This window comes from Bombina bombina, chromosome 3, assembly GCF_027579735.1.
Source record: "Bombina bombina isolate aBomBom1 chromosome 3, aBomBom1.pri, whole genome shotgun sequence".
Taxonomy (NCBI): domain Eukaryota; kingdom Metazoa; phylum Chordata; class Amphibia; order Anura; family Bombinatoridae; genus Bombina; species Bombina bombina.
This window is the reverse complement of record NC_069501.1, coordinates 558999123-559012582: the sequence shown is the minus strand read 5'-3', so window position 1 is coordinate 559012582 and position 13460 is coordinate 558999123. Positions and strand designations below refer to the sequence as shown.

The window sequence follows — 13460 nt, the reverse complement described above, 5'->3', positions numbered from 1 at the left end:
AAACGCTACTGTGCCTTTAAGAAGCACAAAAAGCTGTCACAGTTGAAATAACAATGAACCAAAATAGTTATAGCAACCAATTTTTCACAGTAAATGTATTAAGTTATCAAAGGATTGCACCCACCAGCAAATGGATGATTAACCCCTTAATACCCAAAAACGGATAACAATTTAATAATTAACGTTTTTCTCACAGTCAAAACACACTGTCACAGGTCTGCTGTGACTGATTACCTCCCTCAAAACGAATTTTGAGGACCCCTGAGCTCTCTAGAGACGATCTGGATCATGGAGGATGAAGTAGACAGATTGTGACTGAATTTTTACTGCGCAAAAAAGCGCTAAAATAGGCCCCTTCCACTCATATTACAACAGTGGGGAAGCTCAGAAAACTGTTTCTATGCAGAAAACAAAGATGGCCATGTGGTAAAAATCATGCCCCAATAGGTTTTATCACCAAGTACCTCACAAAAAAACGATTAACATGCCAGTAAACGTTTTAAACATACATTTGAAAAGTTATGAATTGTTATTAATAAGCCTGCTACCAGTCGCTTTTACTGCAGTTAAGGCTCATACATTATTTCAGTATTAACAGTATTTTCAGAGTCAATTCCATTCCTTAGAAAAATACATTCAGTGTACACACACTCATCAGCCTAATACCAGTCGCTATCACTGCATTCAAGGCTGAACTTACTTTACATTGGTATCAGCAGTATTTTCTCAGTCAATTCCATTCCTCAGAAAAATAATTACTGCACATACCTCATTTGCAGGGGGGCCCTGCATGCTATTCCCCTTCTCTGAAGTTACCTCACTCCTCAGATGAGAACAGCCAGTGGATCTTAGTTACGTCTGCTAAGATCATAGAAAACGCAGGCAGATTCTTCTTCTAATGCTGCCTGAGAATAAACAGCACACTCCGGTGCCATTTAAAATAACAAACTTTTGATTGTAGAAATAAACTAAGTTAAAAAACACCACAGACCTCTCACAGCGACCTATCTTTAGTTAGGCTGCAAGAGAATGACTGAATATGACATGTGAGGGGAGGAGCTATATAGCAGCTCTGCTTGGGTGATCCTCTTGCAGCTTCCTGTTAGGAAGAGATATATTCCATAAGTAATGGATGACCCGTGGACTGACTACACTTAACAAGAGAAATATAGATATATATTGTACCAAAATACCATCAGATATACACTCACGGGCCACTTTATTAGGTACACCTTGCTAGTACCGGGTCGGATCCACTTTTTCCTTCAGAACTACTTTAATTCTTTGTGGCATAGATTCAACAAGGTGTTGGAAACATTCCTCAGACATTTTGGTCCATATTGACATGATAGCATCACGCAGTTGCTGCAGATTTGTCGGCTGCACATCCATGATGCAAATCTCCCGTTCCAACCACATGCCAAAGGTGCTCTATTGGACTGAGATCTGGTGACGGTGGAGGCCATTTGAGTAAAGTGAACTCATTGTCATGTTTAAGAAACCAGTTTAAGATGATTTGAGCTTTGTGACATGGCGCATTATCCTGCTGGAAGTAGCCATCAGAAGATGGGTACACTGTAGTTATAAAGGGATGGACATGGTCAGCAAAATCACTCAGGTAGGCCGTGGCATTTAAACAATGCTTAATTGGTATTAAGGGGCCCAAGGTGTGTCAAGAAAATATCCCCCACATCATTACACCACCAGTCTGAACCTTGATACAAGGCAGGATGGATCCATGCTTTCATGTTGTTTACACCAAATTCTGACCCTACCATTTAAATGTTGCAGCAGAAATTGAGACTCATCAGACCAGGCAACATTTTTACAATCTTCTATTGTCCAATTTTTGTGATTCTGTGTGAATTGTAGCCTCAGTTTCCTGTTCCTAGCTAACAGGAGTGGCACCCAGTGTGGTCTTCTGCTGCTGTAGCCCTTCTGCTTCAAGGTTTGATGTGTTGTGCATGCAGAGATGGTATTCTGCATACCTTGGTTGTAACGAGTGTTTATTTGAGTTACTGTTGCCTTTCTATCATCTCAAACTAGTCTGACCATTCTTTACTGACCTCTGACATCAACAAGTCGTCCACACAATTGCCGCTCACTGGATATTTTCTCTTTTTCGGACCATTCTCTGTAAACCATAGAGAAGGTTGTGCATGAAAATCCCAGTAGATCAGCAGTTTTTGAAATACTCAGACCAGCCCGTCTGGCACCAACAACCATGCCATGTTCAAAATCACTTAAATCCACGGTTCAATGTTAAATATATATGAGACTCCTTGCTTTATACTTGAAGGTCCTGGGCTATGCCTATGCGGGAAGTTGGCTGACACCATTTATCTATATAATACCTAGCTTGCTATGCTCTCGACAAATAGTGGCTTACAAAGGAGAATATATAGATCTGTTATTTTCTATACCCACATTATCTGAGATAATAGAGCTAAATATACACAAAAAGATTTAGATGGGATTTTTGATAGATTCTTCACCTAATATACAGAGATATGGTAAGCTCTTAATCTATCCATAGTGTTACCCAATAACGCATAGGTTCTTATTTAGTATAATGTCCCATGGTTTCTGGTTTATAGGGTTGTCAGCTTCCATAATATTTCTCCACGGAATGTATCTCTCCTCTCCCTTTCCCACTCTGGATATGTGAGCGGGTCATATCCACTACCCCTTTCCCGTCTGTGTCCAGTGGAGACAAAATTCCCTGGGGGGAGCTACAGCATAAGCCCTTTTAAATCTTTTCATTTTGCCTTTCAGCCTCATTCTTTTGGTTTCTCTCCTATTTCCTCCCCCCCCCCCCGACACCATTGAGCCTACTTCGTAGGCAAAGGACAATGAATCCTATAGAAGCATTTATTTCTTCTTAACATGACGACCACCTAATCCATTCAAGTGGTACTATTTTCTCTGAGTGATCTTAACAATATTATGATATTAAATGTAAGCAGTTGTTTGTTCAAATGTTTTTCTTTAGATATTGAAGATTTGTTACTGCATATACTGTTAGGTGTTTCCCCAGGGGGGTAAGTGTCAGGTCAGGCCGAAGCCACGGGCCCAGTGTACCACCTGAGGCAGATGTAGATTATCTGATAAGGATCCCTTAGAATGACTCAGACCATGCAGCATTATGATCTAAAGCCAATCTTGTTTATTGAACAGTGCAAGCATTTCTTATAACAGCATACAGGGTTAAGGGGATGACATGTTGGGACCGCGTCATCTTACACAGTTTTACACAGTGTGATTCTGGGAATTCACCAGCTCATAACAATAATCTCATAGTCATAATAAGCTAACATCTGCGGAGACTTATATTATGGTAACAGAACTCTATGTGAGAATACTAAAGAGAAAAATATTCCTATGTCGTGATATACTTTTATAGGCTAATTGTCACTGCATATAGGTACAGCCCCTCCAATACCTTCCATCTATCTTCCAGCCCTCCCAAAACTACCGGTCTACCGGCACAGAGACCCAACCAGCCCCCCATCTACCCCCAAACAACGCTGCATCGTTTATTTCTCCACCTGCATTGCTAGCACCCCCCAATATGTCCAACAGTTCCTTCTCCACAGTAAAGCATGACATAGCAACAGCACAACTGTCTCTAGGTGGCCTCTGATCACTTTAAGAACAGTCTTTGTCCATTTGAGAGCGCTACACCTTGACACTTTGCTATAATACAATTCTCCAACAGTTCATTTGCAGTAGGGGTGCTTATCCACGGTTCTTCCGCAGGGAGATGCTGGAAATCTGATGGTTTGTTCATGGGGTAGACAAGGCAACCAGTGGATACCCCTGGCAAGCAAACACTTGAGTCACAGGGAGTCTAGGAAGCAAACAGAAACAGTACAGGATGAGTACACACCGCAATACAATCACAATTATGTCCAAATAAAACGTCACTTTCATCTTATGTCATTTAAAATCAAACAAAACATTGTTGATATATAATACAAACTAAATACATTGATATTTCTCAGAGAATAATTTACAACTTCTCTATACACTTTTAAATGATACTTCATGAATACTAATCAAGTGAAAACCTGCCAGACTTCATCAAGGGCCTGAATGGTTATGCTAAAACTTATGCTAAGGCCTGCCCTGTAGCAAAAATGGAAAAAAGGAAAACAGTCAATAAAAATAAATGAATTGCTTTACAGTGTCACTTTGAACTTTTAAAAATTAAAAGAACCTCGTGTTGCTTTATTCTGCATGGCTGCTATCTATAATGTGTATAATTCTCCAACCATGATCTTAATATTCAACAATCTCATCTGATATAAACACTACTAGTTTACTAATTATTTTATGCAACCTAAATTCTCTCACACTCCCGTATGAGGAACGCATACAAACAGAACATCATATAAAACTACAAACTCTTTTAAAGGTAAACACATCTTTATGGTAAGAATTACTCTATTTGACAAACATCAGGAATGACCAAATTCACGTTGCAGATACCATACCAATTAATAAAAGGGAAAAATACATTTGCTTTCATAAACTATAATTATGCTATTCCCCAAACAAACATTTCTCCGTATATTTAATATAAACTTCTAGCTGAGACGTGTCCTCCTTATGTTATAGAGGGTGAAGGGTCTAAAATATTATGATATATTGCAGCATTTTCCCTAAACATATTTTTATACTCAGTGGGTCATTCAATAGGGTACAATACTGCGAAGTTCACCGTTACATTTATCTAAAGGGTTACTTTGTTAAGCACATAAACTACAATGTGCACTAATACCAGTAAAGCATATGATTTCTTATACCAAATATGATCAATAAAAATAAAACAAATACAAGAGAATACAAAACAAGCAATATAAGGAGTGGAGTTAAAACAATACTCCCCTAATTCAATTGGTTGACCCTGTAACAGCATAACAGGTCCTCCATATCAAGCGGCAAGGCACAGTCCAGAGAAGGATAGTCTTTATGTCCTGAAGACACACATCAGAGGAAACAGTCATGGATTACCCAGAGTCCAGTTCTGGGGCTGGTACCAGCATGCAAAGCAAAGAATGGATCCAAAGATAGTTCAGCAACTTTTACTGCAGTATGGTGGTTAAAACAAGCTTGACAAAAGGTCTTTCATCTTCATCTTTTCTTTCTTTAAAGGTTTACTTGCTTTCAATCTTTAATCTTTTGAAGAGTGCACTTATGGAATTTTGCCTGTACAGATTTTACCTAAATATGGAAACTCAAAAATAATTAAGTTAGTGTCTTTCAATCTCTGGATACAGCATCATACTCTCATCCTGCAAATACAAATATAGTGTTAAGAACCAAATAGAAAAATAAAACATTTTAGGCATCTGAAATATGAGAGCAAAGTACAACACAGAAAGACAATGAAGAGATCTAATCCACCAGGGAGGGGAAAAAAAAGGAGTGGGGTCTGGGTCTACAGGCTACGACCGGGGTGGCCATCAAGGTAGATGATGTCCGTGGCCAGATTCCCAATGAAGGAAAGTTCTAGACAATCCTAGGGACGTAGTGCATCCTGCATAGGGGTAAGACAAGGAAAGGGAAATTTAGGGCACAGCTGGTGGTTTATGCAATAACATTGTAAGAGGAGATTCAAAACGTTTTAGGTTCACTTCCTAAAAACAATCACCCCCATTACATAAAGATATTCATCAATACTCATCAACACTTCCCCCTTGTTTGCGTGAAACATCTCATGTGACACGCAAACACCACATAACAAGAGACTAAATGACAAATCATGCACTCCACTCATGCAGAGACAATTCTCAATAGCAAGCAAAATCAAATACACTTCACAATTCAATATGCTGTCCATACAGCACGCTTCCACACGTAGTCACAAAAGAGAAAAACATAACAAACAAACATTGAAAACCAATTGTTCTTGTCTTTCACAAAACAAAACATTAGCTGCCGACACAAATTTCAAACAACCACAATTAACCAAAAATTTAACACATATTCTGACATTCACTGAAATGCAACACTCGCAAAACACTACAAACAATTAAAAACATCCACTATGTACAAAACTTTGATATCACACCAAGAAAGCAATCACAGCAGATGGCCAAGAAACTTCATTTGCGTATTGTACAAATAAAATTGCGCTTATTTGGGAACAATCAGATAACCATGGTACAGCCACCGTTCTCCTGCCGCATGCACCATGCAAATCCACTGTTAAAGGGACATACTAGTATAAATGAAAATGTCATTATTCAGATAGGACTTTTAATTTTAACCAACTTTCCTAGATGAAACCAAACATAGGTAGGCTCATATGCTAATTGTTAAGCCTTTGAAGGCTGCCTCTTATCACAGGCTGATTAAATCTCTTTGCAAGACCAAGAGACAAAATAGCCATATAAATAAAACTAAAACTATAATCAGATACATTAGAAAGTTATGTAAATGCAGTAGAATCAGAGAAATTGTGCATCATTTGTTTGCCATCCCCTATTGCCTTAATATAGGGGTGTTTATAGTAGACACATTATAGACCACGGCTTAGCGGTTAAGCAGCAATGAAACTGAATATAGTTATAGTTGTTGACTGGTTAGTAGCCAAATAACTATATATATTATAAAGTGTCACTGAAATCACTTCATTAAATAATATCTAATTTATTTATTGAACGCAGTGGGGGTTATTTTATAATAACAAAGAGTTTTGTAATATCTGTGAGATACAGTTTGACAGCCACAGAAATAAAATTATCAGTTTTAAGCTATATTCTGTGACAGAATATAATATAAATACTAGTTTATTTGTAGTGAGCAATTTATATTTATAATTTTTTTTTTATAACATAGAACACCAGTACTGCCGCTTTAAATGTAAAGTACAAATCTTTCTCTCTGCGACGAAGCCAAACACAAGAGAGAACTTTTTTTTTTTTTAAAAGAAAACCAAAACATGCACAGTGTTATCAGTCTTCTCAAGGATAGTAAGGCAAGCTCAAAGTTTCATTTTTACTTAAAGGAAAAACACTGTTTACTGCTTAAGAATATAAAATTCACACTAAAACTTGATAAATGCCAATTAGTTTAACGGTAACCACAACAAAATTATTGGATTTAACATTGTGTATAATTTGATAATCACCATTCTGCAGCTCTCCAGCCAAATATAACAACCGCATATAACACAAAAATAAGCTTTCTACAAAAGAATAATAATACAATTTCCCCTTTAAATTATTCCCAATGATCCTTATAATAAAAATGTATACTGACATTCATTAAATAGCCTAAGCAAGCATAAGCAGCATAAGAACGCACTCACAGCGGGATGCAGGCTAGTTAAAGGGACATTTTACCCAAACTAAAAAATAATCTTTAATTGAAACTGCTAACACAGTGAAATATACTAGTGTTAGGCTTACAGTAAACCTCATTGTCTTTTCTGTAAATATTCCCCCTAAATTCTCAGATGTTATATCAGTTTGCCTGTATCCCTTTAAATATTTTCACTCCTCTTTCTCGTTTGTTTTTTTCTCTAGTCTCACAGATCGCTACACTAAAATTGTAGACAACTTATCACTTCAGTTTGCATTACAGAGAGAATTAAGTTATACTGCAAAAAGAAATATCTGCTATCTAAATGGCAGATTTAAAATAAATATATACAAAGAAAGGTCTCTTAAAATATATTTTGCAAACTACTAATACAGTGTAACTGATCCTTTAAATAATAAATGACAATTTTCTATTGCTCCGTCTACGCACTGAGCTCTGATTTTACAGACAAATATAAGATAATGAGATATTCTTATTATCTAAAATTCAACCCATTGCAATCAACTGTGTTTTGAAAGCCTAAAACCAGCTACTTCATATATATACAAATAAACTTGCAAATGCAATTTCTCCTATATTTTATACTATGTAGCTTGTATAACAAGTCATTGAAAATACACAAATATAAAAACAATTGTACAGTGGACTGTCCCTTTAAGGACTAACCATTCATCACGTAAATCTCATATATATATCCTAACCATAATTTAGGCTGCTTGTATGATTTACCACAGAAATTCCACCTCTGTACTGTAGCATGACCTGCAGATTAATTTACATGCAACAAAAACGGACGCACTTTTAGATAAACTTGCAATTACAGCCTATAAATATATCTCATTGTGTGCACCAACTCCGTGCACAGACCTTACAAATACAACATACGTGAACCCATTAATCATACCAGAAACAGTTTCATATTTACCAGAGCGTGACAAAAAATCACACACACCATCGCACTTTCAAAGCCACTTTCAAAGCCGTTACTTCACTTGCAAAAACAATATCATATCTTTACATGCCGAAAAACAATTATCACTTAAAACTAAAACTGCTTATTAATACCACATACTTAAAACATGCTGCTGACTTTAAAATACAGGTATATAAAAAAAATAACACTTACAAAATATCTTCTTACAATGTCTGATTTCCCAGCAGAGAAACAGAAAGAAACATTTTTACAGCGATACCGACACACAAGCTCATTCCATCTCGCATACCAGAGATTCACTCCTTTGTTTTCTTTCTCAGAAAAACATCTATTTCATAGCGTACCACATACATATAAAAAACCACCAGATTAACTTGTCACCAAGTTCAAAATGCATTTCATTCCGATTCCACGCAAAATGGCAATTTTTTGCCTGGATTGGGACAATCATTTTCAAATAATACATTCTGTTTTTGGTTTAAAGTAAATCTGTTATACGCATACCACAGTGAGAACCTACAGACCATCACACATTATGCATCTCAATATACAAAATTTCCTTTTCATTACTGCAAGCAAACAAAAAGTCTTACAAACGGAGCTGCTGTAACAGTTTCTTTAGTTTTTTTTTTTTTTTTCTGATCTATGTGCGCGCTCAGTGGTGGCCCCCCTTCTTTGCCTGCTACATTTTTTTTACACAGAGATTTCTCTATTTACCACACAGCAGTACTCACTGACAGTGTTTTAAAAAAAATATTTCTGTCGTTTGCAGAAACTATTAACTCTTTTTTTTTCGACCTTACACATGTAATTTTCTCTGTGCATTCTTATCTATAAGCAGATCCCATTTCTCAACACAATAATAGCCACAATAATAACATGCATAGCCACTTAATATTTGCTACGCACAGCATCATTTTATATAGCAGCAAAACACAAATAACCAAAGCAAAGCAAGCATCAGATATCAACATGAGCTTCAGGTGGGTAACAAAACTCTATTATGGGAATGAATATGGGAAACTTTAACACACATGAGACTCACTCACTGCCACCTTGCCCGGGGGAGCTTAGCTTAAAAGCTCTCCGTCAACTGGCATTCATATATTTCTTGCACGCTTATCACAGACAGGACTCACAATACCTGTCGTATCCCAGCACAGGACTCTACACCTGTCTGGAGGGTTATCACAACTGCCGGCAGGACTATAACCTCCGCAAACCTGTGCTTCAACCACAGGAACCCCTTTAACCCTTTATCATATATTATCAACACCTATTACCAGACTAAATTTAGGTTCAGATTCACAGAAGGAAAGCATGGTAAAAGCACTCATACTCACCCACGGCGAATCCCACAAACTGACACCAAAATTGTTAGGTGTTTCCCCAGGGGGGTAAGTGTCAGGTCAGGCCGAAGCCACGGGCCCAGTGTACCACCTGAGGCAGATGTAGATTATCTGATAAGGATCCCTTAGAATGACTCAGACCACGCAGCATTATGATCTAAAGCCAATCCTGTTTATTCAACAGTGCAAGCATTTCTTATAACAGCATACAGGGTTAAGGGGATGACACGTTGGGACCGCGTCATCTTACACAGTTTTACACAGTGTGATTCTGGGAATTCACCAGCTCATAACAATAATCTCATAGTCATAATAAGCTAACATCTGCGGAGACAACAAGGTCTCTGGACCATCTTATTGACATTATCTTCTTCTGGGCGTATAGCCAAAGTACATTGACAAGGCCGAACAGCTAAGGAAACTATCATAACATGCACATAGTTCCCACTACATAATAACCCAGTACTGTATAATAAAGTTTAATCATTACAAAATGGCTGCGAGGAACAAGATGGCTGCCGTCAGGTTCATATTACCCCTAACATAATTACCCCTAACATATACCATATATGTTTCGAGGAGAATGACATGTTATTCATGTTGGTTGAAACTAATTTCTTATTTATTGTTGATATATATATTTATTGCTATATATTATACCAAGCCCAAAAGTGGCTATAGACCTAATTTGCTCACCTCCATCGAGTATTTCTATCATATTGTCCGCATGAAAGGGATGAAAAGTAGATCCCTTAGGCTTAGCCTTCTTATCCTGAGGTAGGAAAGCACCCTTGCCTCCCGTTACCGTGGATATGATCGAATCGAATCCTGGACTGAACAGAATCTTTCCTTGACTTAGAGGTCATGTCCGCAGACCAAGACTTTAGCCACAGAGCCCTGCGAGTTAAAACTAAAAAACCTGACACCTTAGCGTTCAGGCGAATAATTTGCATATTGCATTATATATCACAGATGAAAGAATTGGCGACCTTTAGCACCTTAATCTTATCCTGTATCTCGTCAATGGAAGTCTCCCCCTCGACCATTTCACACAGAGATTCACACCAATATGTCGCAGCTCCAGCAACCACCGCTGCTGGCTAAAAAACAAACCCTGTGTCCTGAAACATTTTTCTTAACATGTTTTCCAGCTTTTTATCTATGGGCTCTTTAAACGACGAACTATCCTCAAGGGGAATAGTTGTCCGCTTTGCGAGCGTAGAGATAGCATCATCCTCCTTAGGGACGGTACCCCATAGTTCAAGCTGAGAGTCCGGAATGGGGAACTGTTTCTTAAAGGAAAAAGAAGGGGAAAAGGAAGAACCTAATCGCTCCCATTCATTCTTAATAATATTAGCCATCTTAACAGGAACCGGGAAAGTCTGAGGTACTACCCTGTCCTCGTATACCTTATCTAGCTTAGGAATTGAAGGTTCCTCCGGAATCTTCGGCTCCAGAACCTCCAGAGTAGCAAGCAACTGCCTCAGCAAAAAGCACAAATTCTCCATCCTAAACCTAAAATTAAGCTCCTCCGCAGCCTGATTTAGATGACACGGACTCCGACCCAGAAGGTGCCTCCTCCGAAGAGTCGGAGTGGGCCTTGTCCTCGTATAATGTGGTAAGGCATGGATCCCTTTCGAAACCGCCAATTCCAGTTGGTCCGCAAAGTCTGACGGCCAACGAATCTCTACCGAAGGAGTAACGGTTGGACCACGGGGCGCTGCATGTGAAATTGGAGATGAATGAAGGGAACGCACCTCACGGGACGAGGAACCCTCAGAGGTGGATGACTCAGTAGTACTAGACATCTGATTACATTTAGATGTTGTAACTTTAACAAGACATGTGGAACATAGTTGATCAGGCTGATCTACCAGAACCTCCACACAATAAACACATGAATGAGACTTTGTTAAAGAAGGAGAACCCTCTAACGCGTCAGAGTCCTCCATAGCTTGCGCTTTTATTACGGACTTGCTTAACTTATAAATAGGCACGTTTATACCTCCAATGGATGGGACACTCACCACCTCCTTGGACCTGGACTACAGAAACCATTTCGTCTCCTGCGCTGCTGATCAACAGAGGAAGAGAGATAGGCACACCCGGTCACATGGAATGCCTGGCAGGACCGCCCCTGCACTAAGGAGAAAACGCACCAAAAAGGACCGCAAAATACTCCCGCCAGTAACCTGAAAATCCCACACATTGCCAGAGCCTCATCTCGCACATAACGCAGCAATGACACAATAAACAATATTATGTATAAACCCCCCCTGTTCAATAATCCCCTTTCTAGGAATATTAACCCTTGATTATTTAAAGATAAAAGGTGTCACACAGTGACCCTGTGTTCCGTGTTCATTATGAATAAAAAATTAAACGATCATACCAGAATCTACGCCGTTAAACAGGAACACGGCCCTTCAAGTGTGACAGGTTAGTAGCCTTGCTGCTGACTTGAACTTGAGTGCAGAAAGCAGGCAGTGAAACTCATCAACGCTGATTGCTTGTGTAGCTGTTAATATGAGTCAGGATGGTTTCGCAGAAAGACTCTCCCTGCATCTCCGGACTCTAACTTTCGCCCAGGCTCTCACTGAAAGGCTGACAGAACTACTTAAAACTCCAGTCCCAATGTGAAGAGTACTACCCTCCATAAGAGACTACTCCGAATCCTTGGCACTTCTCTGCCAAGCTCCTGTGATGAAAGACAAAGAATGACTGGGGGATGAGGGAAGTGGGGGAGGTATTTGAGCTTTTGGCTGGGGTGTCTTTGCCTCCTCCTGGTGGCCAGGTTCTTAATTCCCAACAGTAATGAATGAAGCTGTGGACTCTCCTCCCCTTTAGATGGAAAGAACATGATGTAAGTTGTAAATATTTGTGAATGTTTATTGTGGATAAATGATATATGAATGAATGAGGGAGTGGAAGTGATGAGATGTAGTGTGCAACTGAAATATTGTAACACAACTAAGTGCGTGGAATAAGTGAAGTGAGTGAAAAAATTAAAGGATAAAAAATGTGCTCTGGAAATGTTAGTAATACTAATCTAGGTATGTATATATCGCCTATCTATATAGTATAATGAAGGAAACTCATTAGGATATGTAGATAATGAAAAAAGAGAAATGTATAAGATAAGATAAAAAAGTGATAAATGGCAGCTTGTTGCTAATTGTGAAAGCGTAATGCAAGTGATCGATACATGGTAATAAATACATATAAGTAATCTAAACATTATTAGTGAATTGTGTTGCTATGTCAGGCAGTGATCAAAAACAGTATGTGCCTGGGAAGAGGGCCTATATTTGGCCTTATATTCCTGAATCCACTTACCCCCTGTTTGTGAAAAAGAGGAGTTATAAATGTAACAATAAAAGTTGTAATATGTGCAATTTTGTGACACACAAGAAACTTAATTTTCAATCTACCTCCAACTAACAATCTTTTTCTATAACTAAACGCATACGAGTTTTGCGGTAAGAGCTGCTCGGTGCTAACTTGCACATTATTGTCACCGCTCACTTACCTACAGCGCTGGTATTACAGGTTTTTATAAACCCGGCGTTAACAGGCAAGAAGTGAGCGTAGAGCAAAATTGTGCTCCATACCGCACTCCAATACCAGCGCTGCTTAAGTCAGCGGTGAGCTGGTAATACGTGCTCGTGCATGATTTCCCCATAGACATCAATGGGGAGAGCCGGCTGAAAAAAAGTCTAACAAAAGCAATAAATGTAGCTTGAAAACTAAAAGAGAATGGACATGGAGCGCAAGGAAGAAAGCAGAAAGAATATCATAGTGCAATATGTCTGAATATCAAAACACAGTTTATTATAAACAAGAAA

The 13460-nt window shown here is 38.6% G+C and overlaps 1 long non-coding RNA gene across 1 annotated transcript; it reads right to left on the bottom strand.

Moving 5' to 3' along the window:
- Positions 1 to 3143: 3143 nt before the first annotated feature.
- LOC128653666 (uncharacterized) lies at positions 3144 to 10031 on the bottom strand. The gene is made up of 2 exons (XR_008401379.1): positions 8459 to 10031; positions 3144 to 5542 (listed from the first exon to the last, which is right to left on the bottom strand). It is a non-coding gene; the product is annotated as an uncharacterized LOC128653666 (long non-coding RNA).
- Between the last annotated feature and the right edge of the window lie 3429 nt (positions 10032 to 13460).